The 17,280-nt window shown below is 47.2% G+C and overlaps 1 protein-coding gene across 1 annotated transcript in view; it reads right to left on the bottom strand.

Annotated features, from left to right (window-relative positions):
* The window catches only part of LOC117283016 (cilia- and flagella-associated protein 100), a 21,966-nt gene extending 13,713 nt beyond the window's left edge, over positions 1-8,253 (bottom strand). The window contains exon 1 of the mRNA XM_033755112.1: positions 8,211-8,253. The gene's annotated coding sequence lies outside the window, so the exon portion shown is untranslated. The remainder of the gene's footprint in view (positions 1-8,210) is intronic.
* Positions 8,254-17,280: the final 9,027 nt, after the last annotated feature.

Here is a 17,280-nt window from a genome sequence, read left to right as displayed (position 1 = left end):
TGTGAGAACCATACGGAACACACAGATACACTCTGTGGGCAGAATATATAGCAGTTCAGTCCGTACCTCATAGGAAACACATTACGTCTCCATAATAAAGCCCAACCGGTTAATGCTGTTTAGGGAAACAATCGCTGTTTACTGTGAGAACCATACGGAACACACAGATACACTCTGTGGGCAGAATATATAGCAGTTCAGTCCGTACCTCATAGGAAACACATTACGTCTCCATAATAAAGCCCAACCGGTTAATGCTGTTTAGGGAAACAGTCGCTGTTTAATGTGAGAACCACACGGAACACACAGATACACTCTGGGGGCAGAATGCAGAGTTTTAGTATATTAAATGAGGCGGTACACACAGTAACTACTGGGCTTTAAAGGGAAAACGCAAGGACTTTACAATCGAATAAAGAGTTCAGAGGCGGCAGAGATGGCAGCTTCAATTCGCTAGTTTCCTTCTCGTGGCCGTTACATTTTCCCCTGCAATACTGCAACCCTTTCCGTTCTGTGCAGGGGCGAGAGAAAATCCGGTTCGCGCTTGGCACCCAATTACAGGACGACCTCGTCCACTGGTCCACTTGGAGCACGTGACGCGGGCACACCACACTGTCTCTAGTTAACGACGCTATCAATAGCTCGAACTAAATATGCGGTCTAATGATCAGCTGTCCTGTGTCTGAGAAGCATCTCAAGTGGGGACAGTGAAGACCAGTCCATGCAGTGAGCGGGTTACCATACTCGTATTTGGAGGTACTCGTTTCGATCCTCGACCGTGGCACTGGCTATCCAGACTCAGAATTTTTCGTGGATTTCCTCAGTTCTTCCTTAATTAGGCCAAAACCACTGCCTACATCTATTGAGATCCATTATTAATTGTTCATCCTACCGCCTGGCACTTATTCTGAATTAATGACAGCGAGATTAAAGATACCACATATATTTAAGATCCATTTTAATATTATTCTCACGCTTACACCTATATCTCCCAAGCGGTCTGTTCTGTTACATGCCCCACCCATCTGATCCCGTAATATCTCTAGGACAGTTTCTCGTGGAGAACGGGCCAGAGCCATATGGAAGAGAAGAGGGTTGCCCGCCGTGCCACTGTACATGCCAGAACCACCCCTCACTTGGTCCCTCCCGCCAAGCGGCACATCGATCCGTTGCGCCGCGCCACACCGCTTACCCGTGGCACGGGTTCGAGTCTCGGCCAGTCTGCTGGGTCAAGGTTGAACACAGTTTCTTGTAGAATGCATGGAGCTACACCTCCAGTCACCTGCACGTCTCCATTAAGAAGAGGGACTACTTAAAGACGTTAGTAGTTCGGAATGTACAGCACCGAATGGCAGCACGATAGTGAATAGTGAATTGGAACGGATTCGAAAGGAAGCGTTAGTTTATAAATGTTAGGTACGGTCCAGTTACTCGCCTGGAGGGACTGAGGAAACCACGAAACCCCTAGTTAGGACAGCCGGTTTCTGAACCGAGATCTGAACCCAGGATCTCACAAATACGAAGCACGAATGTCGCCCATTCGTCGCTACTCCGTTTACTTATCGAGCACAGGGCCGAGAGCTGACAGCCCTTGGAGTAGTGCAGGGTGTTCCACAGTTCTTGCCGACTGCTGAGTGCACGTGTACTTGCTTCACGTCCATTGGTACGTGTGGCCCCAACTGGCCGACTTGCTGACTCGCCACTGGCTAACTCACCGACTTGCTGACTCGCCACTGGCTAACTCACCGACTTGCTGACTCGCCACTGGCTAACTCACCGACTTGCTAACTCGCCACTGGATAACTCATCGACTTGCTGACTCGCCACTGGATAACTCATCGACTTGCTGACTCGCCACTGGATAACTCATCGACTTGCTGACTCGCCACTGGATAACTCATCGACTTGCTGACTCGCCACTGGCTAACTCATCGACTTGCTGACTCGCCACTGGCTAACTCATCGACTTGCTGACCCGCCACTGGCTAACTCATCGTCTTACTGACTCGCCGACTGACTTGCCAACTGGCTAATTCGCCGACTTGCTGACTCACCGACTGGCTGACTCGCTGACTCGCCAACTGACTCATGAACTGGCTAACTCGCAGGTCGAGTCCCTGTAGGGTCAAGAATTTTCTCTTCTCCAAGTCATCCAGACCGGCTCTGAGGCCCACCCAGCCTCCTATCCAATGGGTACCGGGGGGTAAAGCGGCCTGGGCGTGAAGCTCACCATTCACCTCCAGCTAGTGCCGACATCAAGAAAATGTTGATCTATACTTCCCCATGGGCCTTCATGACTTAGTGCTTAATTCGTTAAGCACAGGGACAACGTTACCTATTTTACAGTACAATCTTCCGGGATGCGATGCCGTATATTCCGGTAGAAGTTCACCGACGTTTCGGGAGCTGTTCTGGCCTCTTGCTAGTTGCTTCTTTGACTTATTCTTCGATGCTTAAGATGAATATAGTACTTATCTCCTAACATCAGTAAATTTCTACCGGACTGTATGGCGTCACACCGTGAGAACCTAAAATTCAAGAGGGAATTCAACGTGATTTCAACATACTCGTATATTCATTGGAAGTGAGGCGCAGCTCTTATAAGCAGGCAAATCCACTCGGAAGGTGAAGACAACAGGTTACTCCGAAACGTCAGTATCTGTCTTCCAAAATACACGTGACCTGTCGGTAACCTGAATTATAATTAACGTAGGACAGATACTGATGGCCAGCGAATGTTGAGAATGATTTACGAGAGCTAAAAGTAAGGGCATCTGATGTAAAGCAGGCCAAAGTCCTTAGTGGACTGCTGGTCTAAGCTGTGACTATACTGACTAACTAACTAACTAACTAACTTATGGAGCTGAGCCCTTCTTGAGACGCCGCCAGTTGTGCAGCTAGTCAAGAACTTCCCAGCATTTTATAGAACCCGAAGGTTCATTACCGTGTTCACAAGAGCCCTCCACTGCTATCTCGAGCCAGATCAATCCAATCCTTACCACCCCATCTATCACTTTAACATCCATATGAATATTATCCACCCATCCACGTCTTGGTCTTCCTAGTGGCCTCTTTCCTTCTGACCTTATCACTAATATCCTACATGTATTCCTCTTTTCACCAAATTTGTGCTACATGCTCTGCTTATCTCATCATATGAGTATATACTGAACAGGATATAAACAGTCGTGGCCTATTGAAATGTATTATTCCGAAATCGACCTCAAGGTGGAAATTATGTGGTGAAGATTCGAACCTGATACCCCCACACGATACCCGCTCCGCAGGGCCTGCGCTTGCGAGGCTGTGGGCCCTGCTAACACACTTGCCACAGGCCCCCAGGGTCTGTGACCCGCTACAAGAAATTCTGGCACGTCGCATTTGGCGCTCCTGACCTCGTAACTGCCAGACTCGCAGCAGGTGCTACAGGGGCTCAGGCGGTATAGTGTCTAGGCTGCGGGTTGGGCGACCAAGAAATCGGGGTTCTGTTCCAGGCCGACTCTGGGGCACGTCTTATCCAAAGGGTACCGGACGCTGTTTCCCCGGTGGTAAAGCGGCCGGGGCATCAAGCTAACCACTCACTTCCGTCTAGTGACGAGGTTAAGAATGTGTAGAACCATACCTCCACTCCTCCCATACATCTTCATGTCGTTGCGCTTAATTAAGCACTGAGAAGACTTTAACTGTAAGTCACTCCTCTCAACATCCTTAGGAACGGAAATTGTGAAGCTCCTCATTACGCAGTTTCTCCATCTTAGGCCCAAACAGCGATCTGTAACAGCTAAAACCATAGGCGGCTCTTGTGTGCACGATAATGAACCTTCGGGTTCCATAAAATTCTGGGAAGTTTTTGAGTAGCTACACAACTGGAGGCTTCTCAAGAATAGGCTAATGGCGGGTCTGATTTGAGCAATGTCCCGTTTTGTGCAGATGTCCCAGAATTTTCCCGGAAGGACTCACGAAAACCAGGAGAACCTTCGGGCTGATGTTCCTCTCCTAGCCCCAGAACACGAGACAGGAATAGCCAGGTATTTCCCCTGAATAGAGATCGCATGCTTCATGCAGGTTCTAGTTCAAGTGGTGTGGAAACTGTTGCCTGTGGGTCGCAAGTGGCCCGTGAAGAAGGTTCGTGTCCGCGGCAATATTTGGATACTATTTAAAGTAAAAAAACATTATTATGACAGAACAAAACTGTTACAAAACACACGAAGAACTGAAGGATCCGAATAAGAGTTAGAAAAATTTCGCCTGTTAGCTTCGTCTGTCTTTGTCTCCCTGCACGCAAAATCTTGAGAAGGGCTCAAGAGACTGCCATGAAATGCGGTTCTGCGAGCCCCGTGACTCGCAGATGTTAATCTGACACGAGTTGTAGAGAAAAGTGAAGCACACATTTTTATGTTCAATGAACTTTTCCCGGGGGCTTAGAAGCGTTACGAATAATTAAATAAAAATAAGCGAAAGCATTAGGATTGTAGCACACTTAGAAAAAAGGCCAAGCTATCCCTGTAACAGACCGTGGAGGCCCATAGGGTTGTGAGACGTCGAGGCTCCCACATTTTCTCTAGACAATCGACTCACAGATGGCGATGAGGTTGTCAGCCTTATGCGACGGCCGCCCTTTAACCTCCAGGAAGATTCCTGGTATTCATTTCTGTTAGGGGCTGGGTCGACCCCAGGACCATAGCGCGGCTGGAAGGGTTAGGTCAATTGAAAAATCCACTAACATCGTCGGGAATCGAACACGCGACCTTCCGGCTTGTAGCTTAGTGACTCAACCAACAACGCTACCGCGTCCTCCTACTATGCATGCAGTTCCTAACTTGTTTGGTACGTAGGGCGCATAGAATTCATCAAAGGACAGCAGCGCCCCAAGTCATCAGCAACTGTTACTCCACCGTGAAGAGCGGAAACCAGTGAAACATAATGCAGGCCTCAAGAGGACGAGACCGCCGCTTGGAGTCAAGCCAACGGAAACTTCTTAATAACTGAACTCATCAGCGCAACTGCAATAAAAAACAAATGCTGTTTCAAAGCGGAATAAGGTCAAACGAATCCATCTCATTATGAAGTGCATTCCCCTATTACTTATGCATTGCCATAGCAACGCTGAACAAGTGGAGCACTGACCCCATTGAGCCTCCACACTCAGCAGTCGGTCGTGACAGCAATTTTCAGACGCAACCCCGGTTAAAAGGTCACAGTTACGAGAATGGGCTCATCACAGTGTGAGCTCGTAGCAGTACAAGTATGCTTACCTCACCATCAAAATGACTGGCTTATTCAAAGTGTACTTACTTCACTACTCCTAATCATTTACACACACCACTCGTAACTGCAAGTAATTACAGCGCCATCGCTATTGTCCCCACGTTACAAATCACTAAAGCACACTATAAGCCTTCTCAGTCTCCTTTCACTAGTCGTTTCTTGGTAACGGGTCTTAACAATGGAGATTCTTCAGCTTCTGTGTTCAGACCGTTTCCCGCTGGCTAATACCCCACAACTGACTCAATGTTCTAATTGCCCTGCTTATAACACCTCGGAACGAACCGCGTAGAAAACACCGTTCCTGTTATACTTCAACTGTTGCTTATTAAGAATCTGTTGCCTAGCAGCGGGCGTTGTTTCGTTGTTTTTTAAGATGTTATCTAGCAACGGGTCTGTACATACTGGTATCCTTTTCCAGTACACGCTGACGCTCTAATACGCTCCAACAGAATACCGTTTATTCCTGTCATCTTCTGGTCCTGCAGTAACTAGCTTCTGACGTTGGTGTGTAACACTCAGGATTACATTGTCCACAGTCCGCTATTCTAAAGAACATGACGTTTCGGAAACTGTATTTGCTTCTGTCCTGATATGAGCGAGTGGTGGAACATGAGTCCCTTCAAATTATCCACATGCGTTACTGGTGTTTCGTTTGGTTTGCTGCATCTGTCTTCCAGTTCCCTTTCTACCTTAGTTTCAGCTCATGCATTGTCACAGTTTATATTGTCCATTTCCCGTGACAAACCCTGATCCCAGGAGTGGAGTCAAACTGGGTCCACTCAGCACGGCGGCCTAGCCTGTCCCGTGTGATTATGATGATGGAGAATTTTGGTGGAATGAAGATTGGCAAGGGAAACCGAAGTACTCGGAGAAAACCCGCCCCAGCGCCGCTTTGTCCAACACAAATCCCACTTGACCAGACCCGGGATCGAAACTGGGCCGCCGCGGTGGGAAGCCAGCGACTAACCGTTTCAGCTATGGTGCGGTCTATCCCACGTGTATATGCTATGGTATCCCTGTGGTTGAGGTTAGCTCTCTCAAACGGACCCAACAGAATATTAGCTCACATAGCCTCTCCCCTGAAGATTTGGTTTTCGTGTAAAAGTAATGACAAACCAGAATATTAGAGAGATCATTGCCCTGCTTAGGCTGATTGTGTTATACACCAGGAGACCACATGTGCTTTCTTCTGGTTCACAGAACCTTACTAATTGCAACCGGAAGCCAAGCAACGCTGTTTCACTGTGTTGTGAACCTGTCTTGTGCAACAAGCAAAGGATATAAAAGGTTCTTGGTGTGTTCAGACTGAAAAAAATGGCAATATCAGTGCTTAATAAACCGCCTCACTACACATGAGGCTGGATTACATTCAGAAAGGTAATGTGGTAAAGCTATCCCTGTAACAGGCCGTCGAAGCCCATATGGTTGTGAGACGTCGAGGCTCCCACATTTTGTCTTGATAATTGGCTCACAGATGGCGGTGAGCCGGCCGCCCTTTACCCCCCAGGAAGATTCCTGATAATCATTTCTGTTAGAGGCTGAGTCGACCCTAGGGCCATAGTGTGGCTGGAAGGATTAGATAAATTAAAAAATTCACATCGTCGGGAGTCGAACCAGTGACCTACCGGCTTGTAGCATAGTGCCTCAACCAACTACGCTACCGCATGCCCCTTACATGAAGAAAGCGAGATGGAAATTGGACTCGAAAATGTTTCGAATTGCAGCTTATTTTCACCAATAACTGAAATGAACCTAATGCTATTAACTCACGGCCCATTGGATTATCAAGCCGGCGGCGATAGGCTATGTGTTGCAAACTGAATTAGCAAATTGCAGGAATCTCATTTTTCCTGATGGAATCCATTCTCGCAGTGTACTCACAAACAACGACAACAATTAATTAAGATTAAAATTCTCGGTTACGAAACCATGTAATGTAAACTACAAGTGTTTCGGAGGAACATACTGCCTCCATCTACAGGTACCATAAAGCAAAATACCGTACCTAATATGAATCTTCGCCGTAGTGAACACCTAAAGTTGCTTACACGGCGTCTTTAATTAAACTACATTCATTCATCAATGGCTCTACAGCCCTTATTGGGGCCCGGTCCCTTCTAACTTACTCAGTCCGTTCATCTTATCCCTTTACGGCGTCGTTTTCTTTTCTTCCAATTTTGATTATTTTACAGACGGTAGGACTCCTTGGGCGGGGGATCAGCTCGTCGCAAGGCCTCTACCTAAACACAGACATCCATGCCTTAGACCGCTCGGCTACCGTGACCGGCCTGGCCTCGTTTTCAATGTCATAATCTGATTTACACAGACGCTTGGACGAGGGAGCAGCCCATCGCAAGGACGCTACCTACACACAGGGAAACACAAACACAGACATCCATGCCTTTGAGTGGGATTCGAAACCACGATCCCAGCGTTCGAGCGAGCGAAGACAGTTCATGTCTTAGCGCGGTCACCGTGATCGGCTAATTAAACTACATACAAACAAACTACTGTACAAAGCGTCACTAGGGAAGTCAATTAAGAGTAATTTTCTTTCCGATATACACGGCGGGAAACATTTCTGGCAACGCACTCTTTCATATAACCTCTCATACGCGTTACTTTTACTCGCCAGTGTTCAGGGTGGATGGTTACGTCGCCTCTACGATTTTAATATAACATGAAGAACCTACTTTTATATTAGAAACTATTTTGGTTGTGCTATTAACACCTACATTTGTAGTATTTGCAGTCTACTATGACAGTCAACTACGCTAACGGTCTTCGGTAAGACCCACTGCTTCCGCCGACTCCTTACATCACAAAAGGCTAATGACAGCAATTTATAGAAAACCTGAAATGTTCCACTAACACGCTACGCTTGTACTAAAACAGATTTGGGTAGAGAGCGTCATGTTTAATCACAAGTTCTCAGTACTCACGTCACCGTCTCATGGCAAATGTCACAAGGTCTGCACTTTCCAAGATGGCTTGCTGTAGAAATTCACTCAAATTTAATAATTTAACAGCACTTTAACTTCTTTGCGTATCAAAGGAACTAATAATATTCACTCATGTATTTTTAAATTTTGTAATACTATTTATAAATCGCATTCTCGTAAAACGCTCAAGGGATTCACTTCAACGAGAAAATTATACGCAAACTGACGAGAAGTTCCCTTTCCCGCTTCTGAAGGGTGCACCAATAATACCACTTCGATAATTTTATTTGCTGCACACAAATTTCCCTCCCTCAAGATCGAATGGTGGTGCGCTCTTGTGATAGCAGAATTAATTACGTGTAGCAACTACGTTGTAATCCGTTCCAAGGCAACAAAACGAAGCCGGGCCAAAGGTTGTGTTCCTTGTTTAACGCTTTATTAAACGACGTTATATCACTTTCATATATCCAAATATATAATTTAGTGTCGAATGAAATTAAAGGGTCGTTTGATAGGCCTTGTGAGTAAACGACCATAGAAAAATGTCAGGATATTACGTCGTGCATGGACTGCGAAAAAACAAAAACAAAAAGGATTCCTAGTTAGTCGAGGGGGGCACGCCAGTCATCTGCGCCCCTCGCAGTTTCGAAAAGTGAATCAAAATTGAAGAAGAAGGAAATTAAGGAAATATGATACAAAAAAATATATATATTAAAAACAAACGACTTTGAAATGTTTCAGATATCTGAAACATAAGACTGCGAGCAAGTTTCCTGCCCTCGCCCCGCCCAGGGAAAGATAATATACGGCGGCGCCCACAAACGAATCAATTTATAAGGAAACAATTATGCTCTGTTCCCAGCCATTTCAATCCAATTCTATTCCCACAGTTTGCAGTACCACTCTGCTGATTTTTCACGAGGTGTACCATTCATTAATGTCCCATATACCGGTAACCGTCTTACGCAATAACTCTAACAATTCCACTGCAAAGACAGGCAAAGTGCCCGTGCTCAAGCTCTGTGCCATGAAGACATATGGGGGGGTGCAGGTGACCTCGGCACTAGATGGAGGTGAGTAGTCAGCTTCACGCCCCGGCCGCTTTAACTCCGGCAGGATGGGTGGGCCCCAGAGTTGGTCTGGATTTTGTGGAGAAGAAAAAATTTACACTGACAGCAATCGAACCCTGACCCTCCAGCCTGTAACGCGTCGCTATACCGACTGAGCATGTTATCACGTGACTGCTGCTCGTGTTTACAAGCTTTCCTCCATAATCCGGATGCAATTCGAACCCAGGCGTTTATTCCAACTTTTACGTCCCTTCGTTTCTCTCTTGTCAACACATTTTCCCCCCATACGGAAGTTGCAACACTGCGCCAGTTTCACGAGAACCCCGCTCAGTTGGGTGGAAGCGCTGCACGGCCCAGCTTAGTTCGTTCACATGAGAGGCCAAGTCACGTGAAGGGAGGGCCATGCACAATGGAACGCACTCCTCACCCGGCGAACCGTCTTGTTAGTCATGTCACAGCACGAAGCTTTTCTCCAGTAAAGAAAGAAAAATAGAAAGCCATAGAAAACAATTGGGAAAATGATTGTTTTCCAGCCTTAATCTTCAGTGGTGTGAAAAGTAAACAGAAAACAATAGCAGTCCGTGAAACGAAGCGGTCTTCTGCGACTTGGGGTACACACATATTCGAAATGCATTGTTTGCGATGTTCGTCTACTGTTGAAGGAAACCTATTGTTGCACAAATGATCAGACTAAAAATACAATGCACTGCCTTCCATTTCGATAAATATTTAAACATCGAGAATGTTTAGAGACAATTAAAGGTTATGTCATACACTGTTCGCTTTCTACGGTGAAGTGCCTTTCAGGAAGCTCGACTGAAGTGCGAGTAGAGTTTCGTATAAAATAGGTCCCAATAAACAAAACAAACTCCGTGGCCTGTAGTCCGCAAGCGAACTCTACCGACCGAGCGACCGCCGCTTGTCGGCGAAGTTAGTGCCAACTTTTGCGGATAGAGGATGTCGCGTGGTGAGCGTAACGAATCCCCACGGCCGTTAATCTCGGTTCTCTAGACCGGAGCCGCTATTTCCTTGAAACAGCTCCTCAATTATCCTCTCGAGGTTGAGTGGGTTGGGAGTAAGTCCCTTGCACCGCGGCCACTTCTGGCCTATTGTACCAGCCCCAGATGATAGGTGAGGGTGATTGTGGAGCAGTTGGTAGAATGAAGATTGGCAGGGGAAACCGAAGTACTCAGAGAAAACCCGCTCCAGCGCAACTTTGTCCACCACAAATCCCACTTGACCAGACCCGGGATCGGGAAGCCAGCGACTAACCGCTTGAGCTATGGCGCGGCCGATGTTGTCCCTCCATCTACACCGAGGCTCATAAGTGGTTCATGACCTTCAGGGTTCACTCGCGTGATTATTAAGTGATAGGAAGGTTTCGAGTTGTGGTATGACTGTTTCGCAGCTTGTGGGGCAGCCTGCGACCGCATAGCCCAGCGTAAGGAGCACGGGGCTTCCGAACCCCACCCTGCTCGTCTGTACGTTGTGGTCAGCTGTAGGCATGTCAGCATCAGTCCTGCACTCCACCTGCGGACTCCGTGCTGCTATGCTGCTGAGGGCGGGCTCATTCTCAGGGAATTTCGTGACTAGCTTCTGAAGAAGGGCTCAGCTTTGAGGAGTTACTTGGGCGTTAGATTGGATTCATCTGACTCGGGTTAGAGCCAGCGGCAGAACACTGTGAACACAGCAACGAACCTTCGCGTTTCATAGAGGCGTGATTTCTTGACCAAATGAGATGGAGTAAACCTTCGCTAATCTGGATTAATTGGGGAAGATAATCCGGATTAAGCGATAATACGGACCAATGAAGCAAAAGGTAGCCATAAAATACACACACACAAAAAAAAAAGAACAAAAAAATATGGAAAATGATATAAGCAGTGCTGATGAAAATAAATAACAAAATATCGCTGTAGAGCCTTCATTTAAAAACTACAAAAAGACAGTACATTTATTCATCGATAGAAGACTCAGAAGCTGCACTTCTTTCTGAACGTAAAGATGCAGGTTTGAAGAAACCGTCTCAAGTTTTGTCTGAACAGACACGTGACTCGTCTGCCTTCCTAAATGCATGTACTCGACTGAACAGAATTTTTCATTTTTCGATCCGGATTAGCCAGGGTTTACTTTATTGTCAGTTTTCATGACCCTCAGCCATGGAATTGCGGAAACTGATGGTTTCATCCGTTCGTAACTTTCGAGGGAAGATACTCTATCACTGGCGTACAGCGCATGCGCCTCTGTACTGGTGAAGGAGATCTGAATTCTCTGTGACGCTCTCAAGTCTCTGGTACGGGCCTACGTTTGTGATGGCTTAAAAAGAAAGTAAAGCTATACCTGTAACAGACCGTGGAGGCCCATAGGGTTGTGAGACGTCGAGGCTCCCACATTTTCTAGACAATCGGTTCACAGATGGCGGTGAGGTTGTCAGCCTTACGCGCAGGCCGTCCGTCCTTTACTCCCCAGGAAGATTTCTGGTACACATTTCTGTTAGAGGCTGAGTCGACCCCAGGGCCATAGTGCGGCTGGAAGGATTAGGTCAATTGAAAAAAATCCAATGACCTCATCGGGACTTGAACCCGTGACCATCCAGCTTGTAGCATAGTGCCTCAACCAACTACGCTACCGCGTGTTCATATAACATTTTGAGTTACAACGCACGCAGCCAAAAGAAGGACACATCACAAGACACAGTATAGACACAATATAGGAAGAACGACTCCCAAAGTTTAATATTATAATATAATTAATATAATACGCGAGTTTGAATTAAGACGTATAAGATGTTAAATCTTAACAAATTTTAATATATATAAATTTTATTATAGTAAATGAAGAATATACATTTTAAATAATTTTATAAACGACACATGACGAGCAGTGCAATAGCTTAGCGTAAACAACACACCTGAGGATGGCACAGTGATGCCGAAACATGTAGTGAAGTGACATGTGAGACTGAGTGCACTAGAAGACGGCCAATACATACATATCATGGACGAGTAACATTTTGAGGTTATCACTGCGGTGACCGGTCATGTTGTGGTCTTATGGGCTGTGACATAAACAGGTGGATACCAGCGTTACCGCGAGACATGCTCCTCCCGTCCTCAGGGTGGAAGTGAGCAGGGTCGCATATGCAGGCTGCAACGAACACTGCATAAAATATCCAATATGGACATTCCCTCCAGAATGCTGCCACGTCACAATGTAAAACAACACAATTATTACGTCACGTGATGATAAAAATGGCCGTTGCTCTGGTGGGGAGGAACCGTACGTACGTGGCGTCCCGCCATAACGTCACGTAACTTTCCCATAATCTCTGCAAGCAGCAAACAACAGCACAACTTGTGTCGTGAGCTGCGTGTTGTTAGAACAACGCACCTTCCTCAGCTCTGCATTTCAATGTGCCTCAGGAATCCGTGCTTATTTCCTTATTTCAATGGCCTTACATAATTTAGGGACCGATCACAGTGGCCGTGCGGTCTAGGGCATGAACTGTCTTCGCCCGCTCGAACTCTGGGGTCATGGGTTCGAATTTCACTTCAGGCATGGATGTCTGCGTGCGTTCAGTCTGTGCTGGTGTTGTCATGTGTGTAGGTAGAGGCCTTGCGAAGGGCTGATCCCCCGTCCATGGAGTCCTACTGTGTTTAAAAACGCCCAATAAATCCGATTACCAATCCAAACCCCTTCTGTAGTCACACTAAATCACGTGACCATTGTATCACGTGGTTACAGAAGCGTATATATCGCAGTTTGTCATCGAAGGGCCTTGGATATGCAAAATTCACCTTTCAGCCCATAACAAAATGCGAACATTAAAACGCAGCCAAGACAGAAGAATCTCCATTTCAATACGAGTAATGGAAGGCGCAGGGACCGGCGTAGTGTGCAGACATGATCATGCTAAGAGCCGATCCGATAGGCAGTGGCAACAGAGCCGCCGAGGTGTGAAACACGAGCACAATGGAACTGGTTCGTCGGCATCGCCTCTAGAACTGGCGCTACCTATGTTAAATCACAGGACAGCGGCACCGCGTTCCTCTTCGTACCGTTCCATGCCACGAACGAGCGTCTTCTGGTGTGAATATGTTTTCTGTACAACAGCACGAGGCAAAGGAGGAACCAACATCCATTCGGATATGGGGGGAGGGGGGGGGTTCTTCGGCTAAGATAATTATACATTTCTAAAAAAAATTTTCAGAAGTAAGCGTCATACAAAAGATTAAACCATCAAAGAAGCCTCCAACTACATCCTATTCTGAACCAGTTGAATCCAATCCACAAAGCGAAACCAAATTCCGTTTTAATAGTATCCTTCCATATGTGTCTTAAGTGGTCTCTTCTTTTCAGATTTTCTAAATTCAATTCTGTATCCATTTCTAATCTCTCCCATGCATGTTACATGCCTCGCCCATCTCATCTTCCCGGCTTGATCACCCTAATGATAACTGGTGAAGTGTACGCATTGGGCAGTTCCATCTACCCTTACCATTTCTCCTTCGCGAGTTAAAATAAAGACGCACTCCTTGTTTAGCTACGCACCACGCCATCAAGACATGTAGCTTCGTCCTTCTTAACCCTGAACCGCATTATCACCGGGCAATAATTAGACAACACTGTAAAAGTTGTCCCTGTGCTTAACTAATTAAGCACTACGCCATGAAGGCGTATGGGGGAGTGGATGTACAGATCTATATTTCTTTGACCTCGGCACTAGTTGGAGGTGAGTGGTCAGCTTCACGCCCCGGCCGCTTTACCCCCTGGGAACCAGTCCCCAGTACCCATTGGATAGGAGGTTGGGTGGGCCCCGGAGCCGGTCTGGACGACGTGGAGAAGTGAAAATTCTTGACACCACCGGGACTCGAACTCAGACCCCTTATTCGTCCAGCCTGTAGCCAGTCGCTACCCCGGTTCGTCCTGAACTGACGAAGAGAAAACTTCGCGTCAGTCGAGAGTAAAGAGGGCCCGGATGTTCCATTGTCCAGCCCGTGGTCTGGTCACTACGCTGACCGAGCTGCCCAGCTTAGTGATCCACTGAAATAGGGAGTTGAACAAAGCGAGCGGCAACACACATGGAAGTGTGTCAGCCAGCCCCGGGCCGGGGGACAGTTAGCGTGAGGTATGTGTGTGCTGGTTGCAAACAGGTTCACCGAGATGGGCAAACATTCAAATGCAGGTGTTCGGAGTTCGAGTGTAGGGCACGTCGAAACGCAAGTGGCAGTAACGTAAAGTTGCCCCTGTGCTTAACTAAATAAGCACTACGCCATGAAAGCGTATGGGGGAGTCGATGTAAAGATCCACATTCTCTTGACCTCGGCACTAGCTGGAGATGAGTGGTCAGCTTCACGCCCTTGCCGCTTTACTCCCCCAGGGGAAAGAACCCGTGGTTCTCACTGGATAGGAGGTTGGGTGGACCCCAGAGCCGGTCTGGGCGCCGCGGAGAAGAGAAAATTCTTTACCCTACCGGGACTCGAACTCCGACCCTTCGATCGTCCATCCCGTAGCCAGTCGCCATCCCGGCTCCTCCAAAAATGACAGTACGAATAGATAAGTCACAGAAAGAGCTCGCCACTGGAGCCAGTTCAGTCCAGTCAACAGACTCACACCCTATCTCTTTGCACACCCGTTTCAATATTATCTTTCCATCTACTGCTCAAGTCTTTCCGTTTTCCAGCAAAATTACTCTATTTCGGCTTATCCCCTCCACAGAGGTCACACCGACTGAGGCTCTCGCGGCTCCTGAGCCAATGGGTGCCGGGGTCTACTCCCGACGGGAAAAGCAGCTGGGCCGTGAAGCTGACCATTCGCTGTATTTAATACCGAGGTTAAGAATGTGTGGAGCTATACCTCCACTCCCCCATATGTCCCTATGACGCGGGCTTAGCAGCTCATGTGACATAATGAATTGGAAGGAATGTGGAAGGAGACGGTGGGCGATTACTCAGAATTGTATCCCGCCGCTTATCTGGAGGAGCTAAGGAAAACCACGAAAATGCCTCACGTTTGTGGCTGGAACCCCACAAATGCGAACAAGGAATGTTCCCGGGTAAACTCTGTAGGCATTTATTATTCCCATAAATGCTACGTTCCCAGCCCAGCTCATTTGGCTCGATCTCATCTCAATACTCTTAACATAACGATTCTTAATTTTTTATACCCGGTTCAGGCAGTGCAGAATTCAGATGTGGCCTGCGGACCACTGGTTATGTATTACGAGTGTGTTTACCGTTATCAGGAGCTTCTGAACCCCGTGAGGGCTGCAACAGCGGCACAATATTGGCAACACACCGCGTGACGTCAGCGGGCCGCTGCACTTTGAAGGCTTCTAGCGCGGACAGGGGCACCCTGAGCGGTGAGCACAGTGGCAGACGCGGCCTCGAAGCAGCGAAATCCTAAGTAGAAGAGCACGGCTCCTGCAGATAGAGGAACCGCTGCCCGCGAAACATGCAAACACTGCTCTAATTATGGCGTGCTATTTCAGGCGCTCTGAAGCTTCATTAGCAACAGCGGCTGACTAAACTTCCAGCGTCTCACGCTTGTCATTTGTTCTTAGGGCTTGTAAAAGGTAAAGCTATCCCTGAAACAGGCCGTGGAGTCCCATAGGGTTGTGAGGCGTTGAGGCTCCCACATTCTTTAGACAATCGGCTCACAGATAGCGGTCAGGTTGTCAGCCGTACGCGTCGGCCGCCCTTTACCCCGAAGAAAATTCGTGGTACTCATTTCTGTTAGAGGCTGAGTCGACCTCAGGGCCATAGTGAGGCTGGAACGATTAGGACAACTGGGGAAAGAAAACCACTTCATCGGGACTCGAACCCGCGACCTTCCGGCTTGTAACATAGTGCCTCAACCAACTACGTTACCACATGCCCCAGAATATTATATGTGGATTTTCAAATCCCTTGATTAAATATTTATTTGTAGGAATTCATGTCTATGCATTTTGACATTTCTGGCTTCAGGGTTTCGAAGCATGATGGTTATTCACGACAAGGAACTGTTAGCCCGCCCCTACGCCGAACAGCCAAGGACCAACCCTTGTCGGCTGTCCGCGACTGTTTCAACGTACCCTTGGCTTGACCCATTCATCCACATCCAAATTAAGGATCGGATGGGCGTGTAGCACGCATGGGAGAAACGGTTGGAAAACCTGAAGGTGAGAGACTATTTGTAAGACCTAATAATAGATGGGAGGACAGCATTAAAATGAATCTCAAAGGCGTAGGGCGTAAGGGTGTGAATTAGAATAATTTAGCTCGGGATGGGAACCAATGGCGGATTCTTGTGAACACGAAAGCGAGCGAGGAATTTATTGAGCGAATGTTATCTCCTCAAGATGGACTCTGGCCCACTGAGTTATAATTAGGGATAGATTTGGGGTCCCTAATCTAGCGAGACGCATATGGCTCACGGGACATGTTGAGTAACGCAGATAATTCACAGAACTAACACTTGAAAGCGCTGGATCCAGTAGCAGGGAAAGAATGTTCGATAGAGAGGAGGCTCCAAATGCTACGCAGTTTGTCTCCGAGATGGCAGAACAAGAAATGACTGTCCTATCGTCAAGGTATCGATAGAGGGAAGCACCAAGATTGCGAAATTGCGAATGTGGTGACGGGTTGCAAACGGAGGAACATACCTTCCGGGACTGCAAAATGTACCAAAATGACCATCGGGCAGCAATGATGGACATTTTGTCAGGGAATACCCACAGTTACAGGGCTCTTATGGCTAGAAGAAGAAAAAAAAAAAGATTTGTGCAAGGCCTCTGTTACTTCACAAACAAAATTCCTAAATTGATTTAAAAAAAGAAAAATAAGTATATTAATACTAGTTCAATAGGTGAGTCAAGGTCGCGCCAGAGCTCAAGCGGTTAGTCGCTGGCTTCCCACTGCGGCGGCTCGGGTTCGACCCCGAGTCTGGTCAAGTGGGATTTGTGGTGGACAAAGTGGCGCTGGGGCGCGTTTTCTCCGAGTACTTTGGTTTCCCCTGCC

The sequence above is a fragment of the Cryptotermes secundus genome, unplaced genomic scaffold, assembly GCF_002891405.2.
Source record: "Cryptotermes secundus unplaced genomic scaffold, Csec_1.0 scaffold395, whole genome shotgun sequence".
Taxonomy (NCBI): domain Eukaryota; kingdom Metazoa; phylum Arthropoda; class Insecta; order Blattodea; family Kalotermitidae; genus Cryptotermes; species Cryptotermes secundus.
Note: the sequence above shows the minus strand (reverse complement) of the source record. Positions and strands in the feature narration are given on the sequence as shown.